The sequence below is a fragment of the Apteryx mantelli genome, chromosome 12, assembly GCF_036417845.1.
Source record: "Apteryx mantelli isolate bAptMan1 chromosome 12, bAptMan1.hap1, whole genome shotgun sequence".
In the NCBI taxonomy this organism is placed as follows: domain Eukaryota; kingdom Metazoa; phylum Chordata; class Aves; order Apterygiformes; family Apterygidae; genus Apteryx; species Apteryx mantelli.
Window position 1 is genome coordinate 12,891,768 of NC_089989.1, and position 20,200 is coordinate 12,911,967.

Below are 20,200 nucleotides of genomic sequence, written 5' to 3' on the forward strand. Positions count from 1 at the left end.
GTTCCGTTACTAATTTAGGATCATAATGGCCTTGGCTACACAATTAAATAACTGGACAGGATTGGACAACATCAGCAGTCAAGACACCCTTGTCCCGTCCGCACCAGCACTTCCATGATCACCGTGCTCCATTCAGCAGCCTTGGTATCGACTTAAACTTTGATTTTTCCTAGCATCAATGCACCCCGTACCTTTAGCTTCATTCCAAGAAATCCTCCCTGTTCACATCCCAGTGAGATTCCTGCTGGAAGTGGCTAGCGCACACAAGCACATGTACACACATTCTCCTAAGATGTAAGCTAGGACTAATTTCACATCCCACTGTACCAATTTGCAAATACTTTGTTTTATTTTCTCTTTTATACAAAAACGATGGCATCAGATTCCCAGCCTCCCCCGCATCAGCGGCTGCCCACTGTGACATGGCCACCGTTGCAGGCCAAATAGGGGCGCGAAAGCCCTCGGCGACCTGCTGCCCACTGTGACACGGCCACCACCTCGCTGTGACACGGCCACCGCATCGCTGCGACACGGCCACCCCGGGCTGCATATAAGGAGCCGCGGCGGCAGCAGGGCCCAGGTTTGGAGGCAGCACACCTCCGAACGACTCGGGGAGGTGAAGAAAGCACAGAGGAGCAGAGAGACGGGACGGGACAGACGGGAGGGGAGGCAGGGGCTGGCACGGGGCTCCGGGGCAGGAGCGGGTGTCCCTGTCCCGCGGCTCCGGGCTCCCACTCCGCAAACTCACCCGGGACCCGCTTCTCCGGCAGGGTCGCCAGAGCAGGATCTGGAAGAGAAATCCCGGCGCGTCTGCGGCCAGGGCTCTCCGGAACGCTCCACTGACCACCCCTGCGGTCACGATGAAGAGGAAGGCGCCTGACTCCAGCGAGAAGGGTGAGGGTGCCGTTCCCGTAGCTCCCGTTCCCACAGCTCCCGGTGCCGCTGCCCAGCGAAGCCGGGGCTGGGCGAGGCCTGGGGAGTCTCGCGGGACGCTGGCCCAGGCCTGGCAGGGCTCAGCGGCGGGCGTGGGTGCTCTCTCCCTCCAGCGTGCGTGCTCTGCCGCCGGGCGGATGTCAGCGTGGACGTCTGCGGGCCGACACACTTCAAGGGCGGGCTGTGTGTCCACGAGCTCTGCCTGGTGAGCTGCCCCGGAGGCTCCCTCGGCTCGGCCGGCACCGGCCCTCGGAGCTCCCTGCCGAGCTCCTGTGCTTTCCCACTTTGCAGTATCTCGCCAGCGGGCTGGAGCAGCGCAGGATGGAGCGGGAAGGGATCTGCGGGTTCCTTCCCGCGGACATCAATCAAAAAGCAAAGAATGCAGGCCAGAAGGTGAGGAGCTGGCAGGGACGGGAGCTCCACGGGACGGAAATGCCGGTGTTCCCGAGCGGCTCCGGGCAACGCTCCCGCTCCCAGGAGCTGCCCAGCGGCTCCAGCGCGGGCAGCAACCTCATCCGCAAGGTGGCTCTGCGGGATGGGAGCCGGCAGGACCCGGATCCCCGGGCCTTTCCTGGGGTGTGGGGCTGGCCGCAGAGGCCCAGCGCACGTTGCCAACGGCGGCTGCCGTGCTCTTTGCAGAGCTGCTTTGCTTGCGGCGAGCGCGGAGCCGCAATTAACTGTCAGGCAGAGGGCTGCAGCCGCAGCTTCCACCTTCCCTGCGCCTCCGAGAACGGCTGCGTGACGCAGTTCTTTAAGGCGTACAGGTAAGGGCTGCCGGCCCTGGCGCCGGAGCCTCCCTGCCTCAACGGCCCTCGTGACGGCACTGGCCGAGCAGCCGGGGAAGCTGCCGGAGCCAGAGCCAGGCCGCGGAGGGCTCCTCTGTGCCCCCTTTGCCCTCCTCTCGGCATCGTGGAAGGCCTCAGCACTTCCTCACCTTGCCCCTCTCCTCCATGTTCACCCCAGGTCCTTCTGCTCGGAGCACCGCCCGAAGCAGGCGGTGCCCGTGCGTCCTGATGCAGACACCGCCTGCATCATCTGCATGGAGCCAGTGGATGAAAACCTGTCCTTCGGCACCATGGTGTGCCCATCCTGCAAAGGGGCCTGGTTCCACCGGGGCTGCATCCAGGTAGGAGCCTTCCCTCGCCCCGTGGGCACCGCCGGGGCCCAGCAGCGCCCCGCGAACGCCGCTTGTCTCTCTCCCGCAGGGACAGGCCACCAGCGCGGGCAGGGAATGCTTCCGCTGCCCACAATGCAAAAACAAGAGGAAGTTTCTTCCTGAAATGTTAAAAATGGGGATCCTGGTCCCGTTCAGGTTGGTTTCCTGCTGCCCTCGTGCCGGGCTCCCGAGGCAGAAGGGCCCAAGGGCTGTGCCGCGCCAAGGGCTCCCGAGGCAGTCCTGGCCCGCAGGGCTCCGGCTAGCCTGGGCCCTGCTTCCGCACGGAGCTGGAAGCGGGACGGGGGGCCGGGAGAGCAGGGACGTCCTGCACGTGCCCGATGCGGGGGAGGCTCATGCCTTTCCCTTCCTTCTCGCAGACCACCAGCCTGGGAGGAGGACGGGAGATATGAAGAGCTTTATGAGAGGCACAGCCAGTGTGATGCCGGCCAGTGCCTCCATCGGGAAGGCAGGCAGCAGGCGGAGGAGAGCGGGTACGTCACCAAAGCTGCAGCGTGGCAGCTGCCGGGGCGGCAGCAGATGCCGTCGTGCCGGGAGCAGGCACTTAGCGCAAGAGCTCTGCCCTTTGCTTCCGCAGGCCCTGGGAGCTGCTCTTATGCTCCTCCTGCGCGTCCGAAGGGACGCACCGACGGTGCTCAGCTGTAGCAACCAACGTAGACACCTGGGAATGTGACGGGTGCGCCGGCAGGGGCCCCGGTAAGAGGCAAAGCACCCAGGTGCCCGGGCTCGGGCCAGGGCCAGGCAAGGGCTCGGGGCCGTGCTGCTGACCTTCCCACCTCCCTTACAGCCCCCAGGGCACAGCCAGAGCCGTCCGGCCCCGGCACCAACAGCCAGCCAGGAGCGGCGGCATCCTCCAGCTCCGCTACACACTCCAGCTCGGAGCCGGACCTGGCCAAGCCCAGCACAAGCAGCCAGGGAGAATCAGGGTCTTCCTCCGGCTCTGCTACACACTCCAGCTCGGAGCCGGACCTGGCCAAGCCCAGCACAAGCAGCCAGGGAGAATCAGGGTCTTCCTCCGGCTCCGCTACACACTCCAGCTCGGAGCCGGACCTGGCCAAGCCCAGCACAAGCAGCCAGGGCAAATCAGAGTCATCCTCCGACTCCGCTACACCCTCCACATCCGCATCGGACTTGGCCACCTCCCAAACCAGCAGCCAGGACAAATCGGAGTCGTCTTCTACCTCTCCGGCTCCTGAGAGCAGCCCCCAGGCAGGACGGCCAGGGCCAGAGCGACGGCCAGGACGCTCCCGGCTATTCCGCCGGACACAACATCCTTACAGCCGGTCCTGAACACCCCGCAGGACGAGCCGTGGGGCAGCCCCAACAACGGCACCAATCCCCTGCCCCCTGCAGAATAAAAGTGCCACCTAATCTCAACGGTGCTGGGAGATCTCACTTTTCTTCCTTGCCTTCCTCCTCCGTCGCCTTTCTCGGGGGCTGGTTTCGGGGAGGGCACCGGCGGGGCTCTGTTCTCGCCAGCTGTTGGCAAGACCTTCCCCAGACCTGGCGAGCGCCTTGTCCACGTGCCTCTGGCCTTGCTGGCCTCAGGAGGCCGGCTGGGCTGAGACGGAGCCAAGGGCGGGTGCTGGGAGCTGCGGAGCCAGGGAAATCGCGGGCTTCCTTTGCGGGACAAGAGCAGTTCACAGTGCTGGTGACCGGGTGCCCGTGCAGCACCCTGGCCTTTTGGCCATGCAGCCTGGGCTCTCCTGGCCCCAGGGGCTTGGGTGGATCCTGCCGGGCACCTCTGGCCCATCAGTCCACTCTCAGGATGGCCCACAGCCCCAGAGCGAACGGGCGTCCCACGTACAGCCCTTGGCGGTGGAGCACAGCACGAGCCTGCCCGCTCTCCCCCAGGCCCCCCGTCCCCACGGCGGGGCTCTGCGCACACCCGGGGCCTCAGGCACGCGTCGGGCAGCAGGGCCCGGGCCTTAGAGCAGGGGCGCTCCCGCAGGGCGCTCGCAGGGCTGGCGCTGGCAGCAGGCTCTGGGCAGAGGTCCGCTGTGCTGGGGCGCTGCGGGGAGAGAGCCCCGCGCGCCGAAACCCTTCCTCCCGGGGCCCCGGCTGGGCACAGCCACGAGCCCCCAGGCACTGCTGCCATGTGCCAAAGCAGCCCTGGAGGGCTGCTCGCAAGTTTAGCCCGTGCTCTCTTCTGGCGTTAGAGAATCTACGAGCATTAAGGGGGAATTATTTAAGGGAAAAGTAACGAGACACAGAAAACATTTCTGGAGACTACAGGGGACTTTCTACCTCTGCCACATGGCATGGAAGCCCAAGCCTCTATACAGCAGACGCAAAGAAATGGGAAGGTTTGTACACGAGCTTGGAGATATCTGTTCCAAAACAGGGGGAGACCAGAACACGGTGGAGTTTAGGCACTCCGTTAATCTTAGCACTGGTCTTTGGGCACAGTCTTACATGCTGAGCAGCCACTGCTTATTTGACTTATGATACGCGATTGAATTTCTTTGCTTCTGCCTCCCTCCTCATCCTCGCCAATACGACGAGGATCTATTTTGTTCAGTTGTTTACGTCATACAACTGCAGGTAGAGCACAGAAAACAATCCACGTTTCAGAGATGCACTGGCGGCACTCAGGAAACATCCCTTTGGAGGAGCCACTTAGGGGACGTTATGGAAAATCAGGCTCGCCGGCCTCCATAACAGGGTCCGACCCTAGGTTCCTGCTGAGGCAGAAGTTCGAAGTCAGATTGAAGAAAAATAAAATTTAGTGATACACGCGCGGTAATTACAGCTCAAGCTGGGTGCCTCCGAAGAGGGACCCCGAACAAAGAAATCCCTGGGCAATTATACCCTTACAATCTAAATTCCCCACCCCTCAAGCGATAGTTTGGACCAATAGTAACAGTTAGGTCTGGGTTCTTCCCCTTCTTCCTTGGGCCCCTTCATTGTCTCCAGGCAGGCTGCTGCTTATCTTCAAGGTTGGCTACTCCTGCCATCCGTGTAACTTCTTTATCCCTCCTGCTTGAATCAGCTCTGGGGCCCCCTTTTACTTATCTAACTAAAAGTTCACGGCCCGAGGCCTAAGGCTTCAGCAAATTTAGCTACTAATGCTAAGCAAGTTATGCTAAGCAATTAATTCTAAACAGCTTCAGTTCAATATTCTCTAACAGTCCTCCCTTTGTTTTTATTAAGCATCCCTGCCAATATGCTAAGCAGAGTTCTCGAAGCCTTTCGAGGCATACTATCACTCTCCATCATCTCATATACAATATGGTTGTAAGCAACAGGTGTAACATGGTCAAACTTAACACAACTACTACTGGGTGCAACATGTGATTATAGACCCCTGTTGCGGTTGGTGACCATCCCAGAAGAGCCTCCCACCAATGATATTCTCCATCCTTCTTCACTCTTTCCGAGATGGGCTGTATCTCTTCTGTATCATGATGAACGGTGATTAGAGTTTTCTGTCCATTGTTTCAGATGCGTTTTAACAGTTGACACAGGTCATCATGTTGTAGTAGTTTCTTTACCAATGTAAGATTCATTCCGATGGGGGTAGGCGATCAATCTTGACTTAAGGTATAATTAGATTGTAATAATTGATAAGACACAACAGGAGCTGAATAATTAAAGCCACATCCCATAATTTTGGTAAAATTACAAACACCAATATTTGAGCGATTACTTGTGTCTACAGTAATGTTATCTACGAATATAAGATTACAGAGGGTTCTCATACAAACACATCCTTTTCCAATATATACAAGTATAGTTTCAGGGGTTTCATCAGGATGTATTTCAAAATGACAAACATTTTGTTCAGTTTCAAGACAAATGTCTTGAGCTTTGACAGTGTTTATCTCACAAATAAATACATATATAATTTTAAGATTTTCAAACCTTTGTTTGCATACCTAGAACATACTGGGTTAGCTGTTCATCTCCATCCAACAGGCTGGTCTTAGCTGGGATATAAGTTCCTGTAGCCAACTGATGCCCAAATAAGACTTCTGCTGGGGATAATCCTCCCGGTTGTACAGGGGTTGTTCTAATTTCCCACAGCACTAAGTTTAAGGCATTAGGCCATTTGAGACTTGCCTGTGTACATACCCATGCTCACTTGTTTTTAATAGTTCTGTTCATTCTCTCAATTTGTCCTCAAGACTGGGGATGATAAGGTGTGTACAATTCTCTATGAATTCCTAGCATTTGATATAATTTCCCTAAAACTCCAGCTGAAAAGTGAGAACCCCTATCTGAATCTATAGTTTCTGGGACTCCATACCTAGGGACAATTTCTTTTGACAAGGCTTTAATCACTGCAGCCGTATCTGCTTTGCAGGTAGGAAAGGCTTCCACCCATCTGCTTAGCTGATCAACTATCACAAGGAGATGTTTAAATCTTTCCGCTGCTGGCATGTCAGCATAGTCAATTTGTAGACGCTGGAATGGAAAATAAGCCCGTGGGCGGCCTCTTCTGTTAATCTTTGGATAAGTATCGTTAAATTTTTGGCAAGTTGGGCAGGTTGTTGTTATGCATTTCGCAACCACATGCACTCGGGAGCTGCCCAGGTTTGTAGAATACATGAGGCAACAGTCAATGCTCCTCCATGTCCACGATCATGATATCACCTAACCATAGAAAGTAAATACCTTAAGGAAAGGAGGGGCTTACCCCTGATAGTCCAAATTCCTTTTTCGTCTTGAACCGCTTCACGCTTTTTCCAATTCTCTTTCTTCTTCTGTGGCATATACACAGTCATTGGGTGACCCAAAACTACAGGTCGTGTTTTTCTAATAAGGGCTGCTGTAGCTGCTATCGCTCTGATGCATCCTGGAGTGCCTTTGATTACCGCATCCACAGATACTGAGTTACATTTTTGATTCGCTTTTCCAAAGCTTTAACTGAGATGGATGAAACCACTTGTCCCAAGAGGTGTCCGTTCTTTGTTTCGCTACTTCTTCCTGCTACCCTGTACAATCAGCTTTTTCCACAACCACAACTGGACTGTGCTTTTTCAAACACACTGCTTGTGTAATCCTTGGGGACTGAGCCCACGTTCCCAAAGGGTGGTGTGTATTACTGTTTTATCACCCTCTGAACATGTCCCTTTCCTTCCCCATCTTGTTTGGGAAAGAGAGATTGGCAAACCTATTCCAAATCTGTGAAAATAGCTAGCGGTTTCTCTGAATCTTCTTCTATTATCTTTTTAATAGCTGAAATTTCATCTCCTTGAGCAAAGCGGGCACTCTTCCTTTTGTTTCTGTCTCCTGCTTTACCCAAATTGTTGTAAAACTGTTTTTCCTCCCTTGTTTAAAGCAAGCGGATCTGTAGCAAACAGTATTTGCCAAATTCTTTCTTTTGCTCATTCAAGACCAAGTCAAGACTTAATCGGCCCATTTTTCTCTGATACACTGATAGTGCACACTCATACTCATACCCTTCCATTAGCAATCCATACAGTACCTCGGCAAAAACCTTTCGTTTTTCCCCACTGCTCTTCCCCAATTCATTACACCTAGGATTCACTGGGCTTACTGCGGGCTTGATACCTGCCTGCTTGGAGGTCTTGCAGACACCATGTATATTATTGGGGAAGGTATGGTCTGCACCACAACTCGACTTCCTGCTGCCAGGAACTCCCTGCATCCTACGATCCACACCAGAACTAAACATTCGCATTCACAGGATAAGAAAACTTGTTCTGGGAGTGTCAGAGTTTGGGAGAAATTGTGGATGACAGCCATTCTTTTGCATCAGGGCTGCCCGTACGGTCCTGCGCGAGAGAGAGAGCCCTTCTGAGTTGTTTGTTCTTAGTCATTTTGCAAAGAAGCATAGGGAAAGGAATGCGTTTTCCAGGTAAACTGGAGTATCTGCATCAAAACGGTTTGGACTGTACCAACTAGCTCCACATTCGTCCACTTTAGTCAATGTCTTCCTCTCTAAATCCCGTACTGATGGCTGCAACCGCACCCTGCTTTTCCTGCAATACCCTTTGCAGAGACTGAGTCACCCTCTAGCAAGCTGAATGATCCAATCCACAACATTGCCTCTCACCACTACTCTGAAAGCTCCTTAAGCTTCCTTCAATTGCCGACCGAACTTCTCAGCTTCAGGTTTTATTGTCCGAGCTTTTGTACATCCGTCATCACGTGCTCTCCGGACTCGCTTCATCACATGGACTCTTCGCAGCAGAGGCACATTGATCTCCACTGGTTTTCTTCTCCTGTTCTTCCAGCTCAGCACTGTGATTCCATTTCCGTTCCTTCAACAGTTCAACCTCTGATTTCTAATCCACCTTTTCTTACTGTACAGAGACATCTTGAGTTTTTACGCAAGCAGTAAGTTTTCTCACAGAAGGGAAGGACTGAGAAAGTGAAACAAATAATAAGTGGTCTCCAAGTGGTTTATGCAAATACCGGTCCTAGATTAATCTATTTTCCACTCTCACAGAAACCAACCGTTTCCCATACGTACTTTTATTTTAATATGGAAGTTTCACTTACTCCAGTAAAATGAACGGTGGTGGAAAACAAATGAGGGGTTCAAATACCGAGAGCGCGCGAGAAAGCGGGGGGCGCATGCGCGAGCGTGCAACAAAGGGGGGGCACGCGCGCAACAAGGGGGGGCACCAGCTAGACAGACATGTCTTTTTTTTTCTTTAAACCAGAGTCAGAAAAAGCTTCTTTTGCTGGTTTTGAATTCTAGACTGTAGCCATTATATCCTAAATTTTACTGCAATCGACTGAACCGCCTCCAACGTACAGAGACATGATTTTGAAATAAATAAACAACGCTTACAAGACTTGATTCGGGCCAGCCCAGGGGCTTAGCGGTAGTGCTCTGCACTGCCCTGCGGGAGGAGCCAGGTTTCATCCGCACTTCCAATCTCCTGCTCCCGGGCCGGAAAGAGCAGCACCAGCAGTGCCCCAGCTACTCGGGCGGGAGAGAGCCAGTGCTGCAAGTTTGCTCACCACTGACCCTCAGAGAAATTAAAAATTTCAGCTCTACAGGCTCCAAAGGGAGTCCCGTCCAGTCCTCAAAAGAAAATAAATACAACAACAACTTAACTAAAACTCATCCCGGGTTCTTTGGTGCAATTTTTGTTAATGGTGAGAAACAAGAGAATCTGGTGGTATTAGTACAATCCATGATGGTTCCAAATACTCAAAAACTAGGATTTGCTGCTTGATTCAGTTCAATGGCCCATCTTTGCGGCTAAGTATTGCAAAGCCTTTGGGAATTCAAACACACTTGAAGATGAGGCTGTATATATGGGGGAGGTCTAAGACTATTCGGTTTCTACTTTATTTAATAAACTGGGCAATTTACAAAGGCCAGTAAAGAATTTCTGTACCACAGGCGCACTGCTTGGAGACTTCAAATTTGTAATTTCCCTACATGCTGCTTAGCTCCATCTCCTTCACATCCATTGCACATCTGACCTAAGCTGTCCTTAAGTGCCTACCTGTAGTTATAGGGTTTTCCACACAATGACTGGAAGGTTGGAGTGGGAGAGGAAGAGGAATTAGCCACTATAATTAAACAACAGTTTATACTTGCACATGCCACTTCCCTCAACAGCATAAATTACATCACTGAAACAGAACCCAAGGCATCCAGTATTCAAATAAAATATTTAACCTTCTGCCAAACGTACTCAATTTTTTTTCTTGCACTGCTATACTTTAAAATACATTTCCACATGATGAACATTTCTAGCAGTCAGATGAAAGCAGATCAGTAAATTAGTTCTTTCTTGTGCACTGAGCTGCAGTGACAATGTTCCTGCCAACAAACTGTTCCAATTAATACTGCTTTCCCAGTTATTTAATGAAATAAAAACTATACATTCTTTTTCTAAAATGAAGTACCATGAAAGGATTTACCTTTAAGCAAATAGCTTTGCAGTCCAAAAGGTTGGTTGGTTGTGAGGACAGGCAAGTCCTCAGCAGAAGACAGTCGCAACCTTGAAATTTGGCAAGAAGATTCCATACATACCTTACTAATTAAAACAACAACAACAAAACCCAAAAAACACACCACCAAAAAACACTCTGAAGGCTGCAACGCGACTTCTCTTATTTCTCCAACCTGCTAGATACCTACTGAATTTACACATACAGCAGTACTTTGTTAAAGCTAGATTTACGCATCAAATTTCGCTCCAGCTGCCCTGCAAAACTTCCATTAAGGTGAATCAATACACTTAAGGAAAGCATACAAAGATACCTTGCAATACCTAATCATTAACAGAATACGTGTGAATCTAAAACCGTTGCATCCTTCGCAAACAAAACAGCTCAACCTCCCTTCTCTAACTCCCCTTCCAAGCCCTGAACCGATCCAAAGCTCTGCAGGACTCTTACAGACGCACTTGGAATTGCTCAGGGAACAAGCTTGCCGTCGCCACTGCTGGGCGCGAGGCACATCCCAGAGCCCCCAGAGCAGCTCATGGGAGATAAAACATTTCACCTGTCAAGGGCAGGCAAAGCACACGTGTTCCGTTACTAATTTAGGATCATAATGGCCTTGGCTACACAATTAAATAACTGGACAGGATTGGACAACATCAGCAGTCAAGACACCCTTGTCCCGTCCGCACCAGCACTTCCATGATCACCGTGCTCCATTCAGCAGCCTTGGTATCGACTTAAACTTTGATTTTTCCTAGCATCAATGCACCCCGTACCTTTAGCTTCATTCCAAGAAATCCTCCCTGTTCACATCCCAGTGAGATTCCTGCTGGAAGTGGCTAGCGCACACAAGCACATGTACACACATTCTCCTAAGATGTAAGCTAGGACTAATTTCACATCCCACTGTACCAATTTGCAAATACTTTGTTTTATTTTCTCTTTTATACAAAAACGATGGCATCAGATTCCCAGCCTCCCCCGCATCAGCGGCTGCCCACTGTGACATGGCCACCGTTGCAGGCCAAATAGGGGCGCGAAAGCCCTCGGCGACCTGCTGCCCACTGTGACACGGCCACCACCTCACTGTGACACGGCCACCGCATCGCTGCGACACGGCCACCCCGGGCTGCATATAAGGAGCCGCGGCGGCAGCAGGGCCCAGGTTTGGAGGCAGCACACCTCCGAACGACTCGGGGAGGTGAAGAAAGCACAGAGGAGCAGAGAGACGGGACGGGACAGACGGGAGGGGAGGCAGGGGCTGGCACGGGGCTCCGGGGCAGGAGCGGGTGTCCCTGTCCCGCGGCTCCGGGCTCCCACTCCGCAAACTCACCCGGGACCCGCTTCTCCGGCAGGGTCGCCAGAGCAGGATCTGGAAGAGAAATCCCGGCGCGTCTGCGGCCAGGGCTCTCCGGAACGCTCCACTGACCACCCCTGCGGTCACGATGAAGAGGAAGGCGCCTGACTCCAGCGAGAAGGGTGAGGGTGCCGTTCCCGTAGCTCCCGTTCCCACAGCTCCCGGTGCCGCTGCCCAGCGAAGCCGGGGCTGGGCGAGGCCTGGGGAGTCTCGCGGGACGCTGGCCCAGGCCTGGCAGGGCTCAGCGGCGGGCGTGGGTGCTCTCTCCCTCCAGCGTGCGTGCTCTGCCGCCGGGCGGATGTCAGCGTGGACGTCTGCGGGCCGACACACTTCAAGGGCGGGCTGTGTGTCCACGAGCTCTGCCTGGTGAGCTGCCCCGGAGGCTCCCTCGGCTCGGCCGGCACCGGCCCTCGGAGCTCCCTGCCGAGCTCCTGTGCTTTCCCACTTTGCAGTATCTCGCCAGCGGGCTGGAGCAGCGCAGGATGGAGCGGGAAGGGATCTGCGGGTTCCTTCCCGCGGACATCAATCAAAAAGCAAAGAATGCAGGCCAGAAGGTGAGGAGCTGGCAGGGACGGGAGCTCCACGGGACGGAAATGCCGGTGTTCCCGAGCGGCTCCGGGCAACGCTCCCGCTCCCAGGAGCTGCCCAGCGGCTCCAGCGCGGGCAGCAACCTCATCCGCAAGGTGGCTCTGCGGGATGGGAGCCGGCAGGACCCGGATCCCCGGGCCTTTCCTGGGGTGTGGGGCTGGCCGCAGAGGCCCAGCGCACGTTGCCAACGGCGGCTGCCGTGCTCTTTGCAGAGCTGCTTTGCTTGCGGCGAGCGCGGAGCCGCAATTAACTGTCAGGCAGAGGGCTGCAGCCGCAGCTTCCACCTTCCCTGCGCCTCCGAGAACGGCTGCGTGACGCAGTTCTTTAAGGCGTACAGGTAAGGGCTGCCGGCCCTGGCGCCGGAGCCTCCCTGCCTCAACGGCCCTCGTGACGGCACTGGCCGAGCAGCCGGGGAAGCTGCCGGAGCCAGAGCCAGGCCGCGGAGGGCTCCTCTGTGCCCCCTTTGCCCTCCTCTCGGCATCGTGGAAGGCCTCAGCACTTCCTCACCTTGCCCCTCTCCTCCATGTTCACCCCAGGTCCTTCTGCTCGGAGCACCGCCCGAAGCAGGCGGTGCCCGTGCGTCCTGATGCAGACACCGCCTGCATCATCTGCATGGAGCCAGTGGATGAAAACCTGTCCTTCGGCACCATGGTGTGCCCATCCTGCAAAGGGGCCTGGTTCCACCGGGGCTGCATCCAGGTAGGAGCCTTCCCTCGCCCCGTGGGCACCGCCGGGGCCCAGCAGCGCCCCGCGAACGCCGCTTGTCTCTCTCCCGCAGGGACAGGCCACCAGCGCGGGCAGGGAATGCTTCCGCTGCCCACAATGCAAAAACAAGAGGAAGTTTCTTCCTGAAATGTTAAAAATGGGGATCCTGGTCCCGTTCAGGTTGGTTTCCTGCTGCCCTCGTGCCGGGCTCCCGAGGCAGAAGGGCCCAAGGGCTGTGCCGCGCCAAGGGCTCCCGAGGCAGTCCTGGCCCGCAGGGCTCCGGCTAGCCTGGGCCCTGCTTCCGCACGGAGCTGGAAGCGGGACGGGGGGCCGGGAGAGCAGGGACGTCCTGCACGTGCCCGATGCGGGGGAGGCTCATGCCTTTCCCTTCCTTCTCGCAGACCACCAGCCTGGGAGGAGGACGGGAGATATGAAGAGCTTTATGAGAGGCACAGCCAGTGTGATGCCGGCCAGTGCCTCCATCGGGAAGGCAGGCAGCAGGCGGAGGAGAGCGGGTACGTCACCAAAGCTGCAGCGTGGCAGCTGCCGGGGCGGCAGCAGATGCCGTCGTGCCGGGAGCAGGCACTTAGCGCAAGAGCTCTGCCCTTTGCTTCCGCAGGCCCTGGGAGCTGCTCTTATGCTCCTCCTGCGCGTCCGAAGGGACGCACCGACGGTGCTCAGCTGTAGCAACCAACGTAGACACCTGGGAATGTGACGGGTGCGCCGGCAGGGGCCCCGGTAAGAGGCAAAGCACCCAGGTGCCCGGGCTCGGGCCAGGGCCAGGCAAGGGCTCGGGGCCGTGCTGCTGACCTTCCCACCTCCCTTACAGCCCCCAGGGCACAGCCAGAGCCGTCCGGCCCCGGCACCAACAGCCAGCCAGGAGCGGCGGCATCCTCCAGCTCCGCTACACACTCCAGCTCGGAGCCGGACCTGGCCAAGCCCAGCACAAGCAGCCAGGGAGAATCAGGGTCTTCCTCCGGCTCTGCTACACACTCCAGCTCGGAGCCGGACCTGGCCAAGCCCAGCACAAGCAGCCAGGGAGAATCAGGGTCTTCCTCCGGCTCCGCTACACACTCCAGCTCGGAGCCGGACCTGGCCAAGCCCAGCACAAGAAGCCAGGGAGAATCAGGGTCTTCCTCCAGCTCTGCTACACACTCCAGCTCGGAGCCAGACCTGGCCAAGCCCAGCACAAGCAGCCAGGGCAAATCAGAGTCATCCTCCGACTCCGCTACACCCTCCACATCCGCATCGGACTTGGCCACCTCCCAAACCAGCAGCCAGGACAAATCGGAGTCGTCTTCCACCTCTCCGGCTCCTGAGAGCAGCCCCCAGGCAGGACGGCCAGGGCCAGAGCGACGGCCAGGACGCTCCCGGCTATTCCGCCGGACACAACATCCTTACAGCCGGTCCTGAACACCCCGCAGGACGAGCCGTGGGGCAGCCCCAACAACGGCACCAATCCCCTGCCCCCTGCAGAATAAAAGTGCCACCTAATCTCAACGGTGCTGGGAGATCTCACTTTTCTTCCTTGCCTTCCTCCTCCGTCGCCTTTCTCGGGGGCTGGTTTCGGGGAGGGCACCGGCGGGGCTCTGTTCTCGCCAGCTGTTGGCGAGACCTTCCCCAGACCTGGCGAGCGCCTTGTCCACGTGCCTCTGGCCTTGCTGGCCTCAGGAGGCCGGCTGGGCTGAGACGGAGCCAAGGGCGGGTGCTGGGAGCTGCGGAGCCAGGGAAATCGCGGGCTTCCTTTGCGGGACAAGAGCAGTTCACAGTGCTGGTGACCGGGTGCCCGTGCAGCACCCTGGCCTTTTGGCCATGCAGCCTGGGCTCTCCTGGCCCCAGGGGCTTGGGTGGATCCTGCCGGGCACCTCTGGCCCGGATGGCCCACAGCCCCAGAGCGAACGGGCGTCCCACGTACAGCCCTTGGCGGTGGAGCACAGCACGAGCCTGCCCGCTCTCCCCCAGGCCCCCCGTCCCCGCGGCGGGGCTCTGCGCACACCCGGGGCCTCAGGCACGCGTCGGGCAGCAGGGCCCGGGCTTGGAGATATCTGTTCCAAAACAGGGGGAGACCAGAACACGGTGGAGTTTAGGCACTCCGTTAATCTTAGCACTGGTCTTTGGGCACAGTCTTACATGCTGAGCAGCCACTGCTTATTCGACTTACGATACGCGATTGAATTTCTTTGCTTCTGCCTCCCTCCTCATCCTCGCCAATACGACGAGGATCTATTTTGTTCAGTTGTTTACGTCATACAACTGCAGGTAGAGCACAGAAAACAATCCACATTTCAGAGATGCACCGGTGGCGCTCAGGAAACATCCCTTTGGAAGAGCCACTTAGGGGAAGCTATGGGACTTTGGCCATCTTCCTCCAAATCACCCACCGGTGTGAATGCGCCCGAGTCCTTGGAACACACCTGGTCCCTATGCAGGGACTGTAACCCACAGCCTGGCTCCCTTCCCACGACAAGAGCACTAGGTACGAAAAGGTCTGTCTGTGACTGCGCACTTACCTGGCAGACAGTCACGAGGCGGCCCTGCCTCTTCACACTGATCAAAACAGCCCGAAAATTTGCCTGAAGGAAACAAGAAGGTCTTTCAGAGGAAGAGACTTGCACGGGTGTCTAAGCAAGCAATGCTCAGTGTCATCTTCTCACACACCTGAGCATTCCCATCCTTCCCCAAGTGAAAGACTCCTCAAAAGCTTAGCAAGAAGCCAGGAAGGACGTGGAAGACGCCTACCTTCCCTTGCTAGCCTTCTCTTTGCAGGCCTACCGCCACGTCTTTTGAATAAAAAGCAAGTGGGAAGCGCAGAGCAGAGGGTGCTCCCCCAGGGCTGGTACCACGCAGCTGAGGGAGCTGCTTCATCAGCCGCTGGGTGTCTTTGGCAACTGCGCTGCAGCACAAGCTTTGGCCCAGGTGCTGGCGGAGGCCCGACGTTGAGCAGCCCAGGCTGCAGCCCCAGCAGAGCTCCCGGGGAGCACCAACGTACCCTCCTTTCCTTCCCTCCGCCTGCATTTTCTCACTCAAGACGTCACTTCCACCAGGGAAAATCAGCTTGCCCACTTTAAGTATGGCTACAGTTGTGGCCTCTGAGCTGGCACAAAAGCCCTGCAGGACAGCTCCCAGGTTCTCCTGGCTTCCTCAGAGAGGACGTCAAGCAAACTTGACATCAAAACGGAAGTTAATTTACTGCTACAGGGCACTATTGTATCTCATTTGTTTCTCCTACACAGTTAAATATAGACACACCAAAATGTAAATCAAACTTACTTTGTTGAGTTGTAGAAGGAAAGAAACGAAGCAGAGGTTCACAATCCTCCCGAAAGGTTGTTCTGCTTTGGTTAGCTAGGCAATTTCATGACAGATACGTTGTCTTCACACACCCCGATTCCCGAGGGCACATGCTGGGCACAAGGTTGGGCCCCAGGAAAGCTCTGGGTCCCCGGGCTTCCTCATCAGCAGAAGGCTCCCACTCGGCACCTCGGCTGGTGGCGCCAAACTCCCGGCGTGAGGCAGGGGAGTCTGTTTTGGGCAGCAGAGGATCAGCGCTCTCAAGCAGGGACAGATGTTTTGAGAAGCACAGAGAACAAATCCTGGGACTGGAAAAGGAAGAAGCTGAAGTGAAAATTAAGATCGAGTATATCGGCTCCTTTTCAAAACGGGTGCTTTGTCCCTGTCAAGGGGTCACAGCTAGCAAATAATAGACATAACTAATGGGCACAGATTATGCTTTTGCACAGTCACATGGATTCAGAAATGAAGCCCTTAGTGCCTTCTCTTGGCATCTACTAAAGTAGATCTGTAGGAAAAGTATTAAACTAAAAATCAAATGCTACTTAAACATTAGCAACAGGATCAAGTAAGCTAATGCTCAGCTCAGAAGAGGGAGTCTTTGAAAACTGTAAATTAAAAAGACATTCAAAAGACAAGTCTCTCTGGTTGGAGTTGGAGGACATTTGGGTGCCGCTGGCCTCTGCCTGCTGGGAGCTGCTGCCCATGCTGGGGGACATGAGCGTCGGACCGGGGGAGACCTTCCAGCCCCCCGTTCCTACGCGAGGCTCCTTCCCCGGGGATGCGCGTTTCCACCTGCAGCTCTGACTCCCTGAGAAACCAGTTAACTCCAGAGAACAGCGAGGAGGCGGCGCATGGGCCTGAAAGCTCCCTCTAACCCAGCGACTACCTTGGAGGACAGCCCGCTGCCTCCAGACACTGTACCCACTCAAACCGCATGTGGCCACCTCGGCGCAGAGGGGCCGGGCGCAGCCGCTGTTGCCCTCCCGCAGCAGCACTGAGTCCTGCCAAGCTGCCCGGCCGCGCAGTTGGGCCGCCACTGCCGGGACATGGCAGGGCTCATGGCTGCGCGGCGCCCACTGCCTCGGCGCCCTCAGCCATCTCTGCCTGCTGCTGCCACCGGTGAGCACAGGGCCTGGGGCCGCTGTGGCACCTTGCTCGCCTACTTCTCCTGTTACTAACTGTACCAGACTAGTCAAGTTGGTTGCAACTCTCCACAAGGTCCACACTACAGCAGCCTTAGTATAGCCTTAGATGCAATGCTCTCCTGACAGGCTGCAAATGCTTTTCCAGCTTCCCTCAATGCCTCTTCACCCATGAAAGCTTCCTGCTCCCATGGACTCTCATGGAGCACCTCTCAGATGACCTATATCCCTAAACTTTCCTCCAGATGGGAGGAAGTCATTCCCTCTTCTTCCCCCACCCCGGAGAGCAGGCAGCCCTGGTCAAATCCTAGCTAAATATCTGGAATACTCAGTTACTACAATAACAGACTGCGTATTTGCTTTCAGTTTTTGTTCTTCTGTTTCTCTGCTCTCACAGTCCCCAGCTTTCGGTCAGAAGGACCTCATTTGCCTGCACTCTCCACCAATCTACAATTCTCCCTCCGAGTCATTTTGTTCAGGCAACTTTAGTCAAATGCAAATGGACCCTGCAAGGTGGATATATTCAACTGAAAAGGATAAAACATTTATGAGTTAAGATGAAAAGTAAAAAAAACCAACCAAACAACAAAAAAAACACAGCACACAGCCAGACACTAACAAGCTACCAAACGTTAGTATGTTCACAACTCCCAGCAAAACCTCAGAGCATCTCTACTGGCAGGTAGCTGTCAAAGAGGCAAGGAAGAGTCCTATCTCTGCAGCTCTCCAAACTGAGCACCCCAGCGGGACCCCAGCTCCGAAAGCCCTCACTTCCCTGATCCAAGCCTGGGCTTCAGCAAAGCTCCCAGCTCAAAGCGTGTGTTGAGCTACTGTGTAACACACACATGGAGGGAGGGGGGAGAAAATCAGTGCAATTCTAAAGGAACCGCTGGAAAGAAAAAAAAAAAAGAAAAAAAACACCCCATGGTTTCCACAGACTAATATACAGCCAACCTCAACACAAAACTCTACCACACACCATTGCCTGCATTTTAATGCATAAATAAATAAAAACCTATTTGATCAGCAAAGCAGAAAGACAAGCAATCTGTAGCAAGCTACACTCTACTTCATGGGCACACTCTGCTTCTTCCAGGAGCGTTCCACCAGTTGCCTAGAGAAGCACCTGTGCAGATACATGCTCAGAGCTTTTATCTGCAGTGACAGAAACATGTTCAAAGAGACAGAAGTAACTCAAAGACTGAACAGCTTTCCTCATACACAGGGAATGCCACGCTCCTTGCACAAGTACTACCTCCTGCCGGCTTTCCCTCTAGTTTCCTCTCATCACTCCCTATTGCCATTCCTTGCAAGGAGGCCATAATGTGATCTTCAGTTATCTGACCAACATGTTTCCTCATTCCAGCTCAGTGCAAGACCCTGATGATGCACTGAATTTTACATTGGGATTGGCTAGGTTGTCTTTTCAGCACACAGAGAGAGAGAGAGAGAGAGAGAGAGAGAGAGAGAGAGAGATTGACCATATCTACATACAGAAGTTGGTTAGGAATGAAATAACATACAAATGGAGCTGCCTCAGCAATCAAACAAAAAACAAATAAGGAACTGAAGAAATCCATGGGTCATCACAAGGCTCTTTCTCATAGCTAGTGCACTGCTGCGCCTCAGTTGCTGTCCAAGACATAAGCACATCTCCTTGGAACAGCATTGATTCACTGTGTGACACTCCTCTGTCTGCCAGGGAGAAGCCACAAGGCAGCAAGAGTCTGAGATATTCCTGCATTCATGAAGTCATGCACAAGACTGCAGTCTTCTCTCAAGCTCTGTTACAGTCTTCCCTTTTTGAAGCTCTTTCTCCATAGTGTATCATGAGGAAGAAAGCACACTTCTCATTTATTACTAGATTAGAAAGACTTAGAGAACTTACCTGCAGGTTAAGGACTGCTATATCTCTCAATTTGTTTCATCTTTACACTATACAGCTTCAATTATTTCAGTCTAAGTGGGTTATAGATGTAACACACTTGTCTTCCTGCTTGCCTTCCTTTCTGCTCTCTCAGTGCAGGGAGATAACAATATAAAGCCCATAAAACTCCTTGGAAATAAGCCATGCTGAAGACAGACTTATCTGTGAACCAAGAAACCTAGTTAGCAAACCAACATACAAATGGAGCTCTAGTAAAGGCTTGCTTACCATGACTAAATAGGTACTCTGAGAAAGAAAGAAAAAAAAAACATAACCAGAGTTGTTTTACCTCTCCCCTCCAAATACAAGAGGAAAACTGAATATCCTACCTTAGTTGCATATGAAACTGTATACTCATTGGGTTCCATGAATGCAGCTCACTGCAACAGTGTGCAGTTGCAAGCATCACAACGTGAAAGGGTTCATTTCTCCTTCAAGGTACTGCATGAACCATCAGATCCACAAACTGCAGAACACAAGCGTCCTTCTGTGGGAGTAACCCAAAATGCAACAGAGCACTTCCTATTGCTCTTTTGTTTAGACCCTCCAGATGCTAACGCTTTTGAGCATGCCTTGCACTTAGTTTCCATGGCCCAGCTGTACATCAGATGTGGAGAACTTCAAACTTCATTTTAAGCTTGTAATGAAAATAAACCACATTTACATAGTACTGTCAGAATGCAAATGAGTCCTGTATTCTGTGCTGAACAAAGTCATTATCTCTTAGCAGATCTATTCATGTAGTGATATGCTTCAAAAAGCCTCAGATTTTAAAAAAAGAATAAAAGCACACTCCTCCCCCTTTCAATATTATCTTTAAAACGAGGGCAATTTTAAAAAGGGGAAAAGAATAAAAATAAAAAAGGGCATCACAAAAAACGCAATGTTCAAACATCAAGAAATACAAAATACACAAAAAGAAATTCAAAGTTCAGATTTAAGCACTATCCAGAAGCCAGCTAATTAGAACCGGCTGCTATCAGGGTACTCACACTCAGGGAATTCTTTACATGAATATCGAGTCAGCACCTCTTATCGGTGCTAAACTGTAATCGACATTGTATCTGTTGCCATAATTCATGCCTACTGAAGTACATTAACCATCAAGCTAAAGTCTTAATTTCATTTTTTTTCCACAAAAAAAGATGATCTACTCTATTTCACCAGCGGTTTCATTTTTCTTCTTTTTTTTTTATTAT

The 20,200-nt window shown here is 53.6% G+C and overlaps 1 long non-coding RNA gene across 5 annotated transcripts in view; it reads right to left on the reverse strand.

The window, feature by feature from the left end:
• Window positions 1–19,646, reverse strand: part of LOC136993168 (uncharacterized) — a 42,234-nt gene extending 22,588 nt beyond the window's left edge. For 3 of the 5 annotated variants that reach the window (XR_010885368.1, XR_010885371.1, XR_010885367.1), the window contains exons 1-2: window positions 15,909–16,310; window positions 15,149–15,211 (exon numbers count right to left, since the gene is read on the reverse strand). This is a non-coding gene — a long non-coding RNA (uncharacterized lncRNA). Of the gene's footprint in view, window positions 1–15,148; window positions 15,212–15,908; window positions 16,311–18,962 lie in introns of those variants that run through there. The other 2 variants (XR_010885370.1, XR_010885369.1) reach the window with 2 other exon arrangements.
• Between the last annotated feature and the right edge of the window lie 554 nt (window positions 19,647–20,200).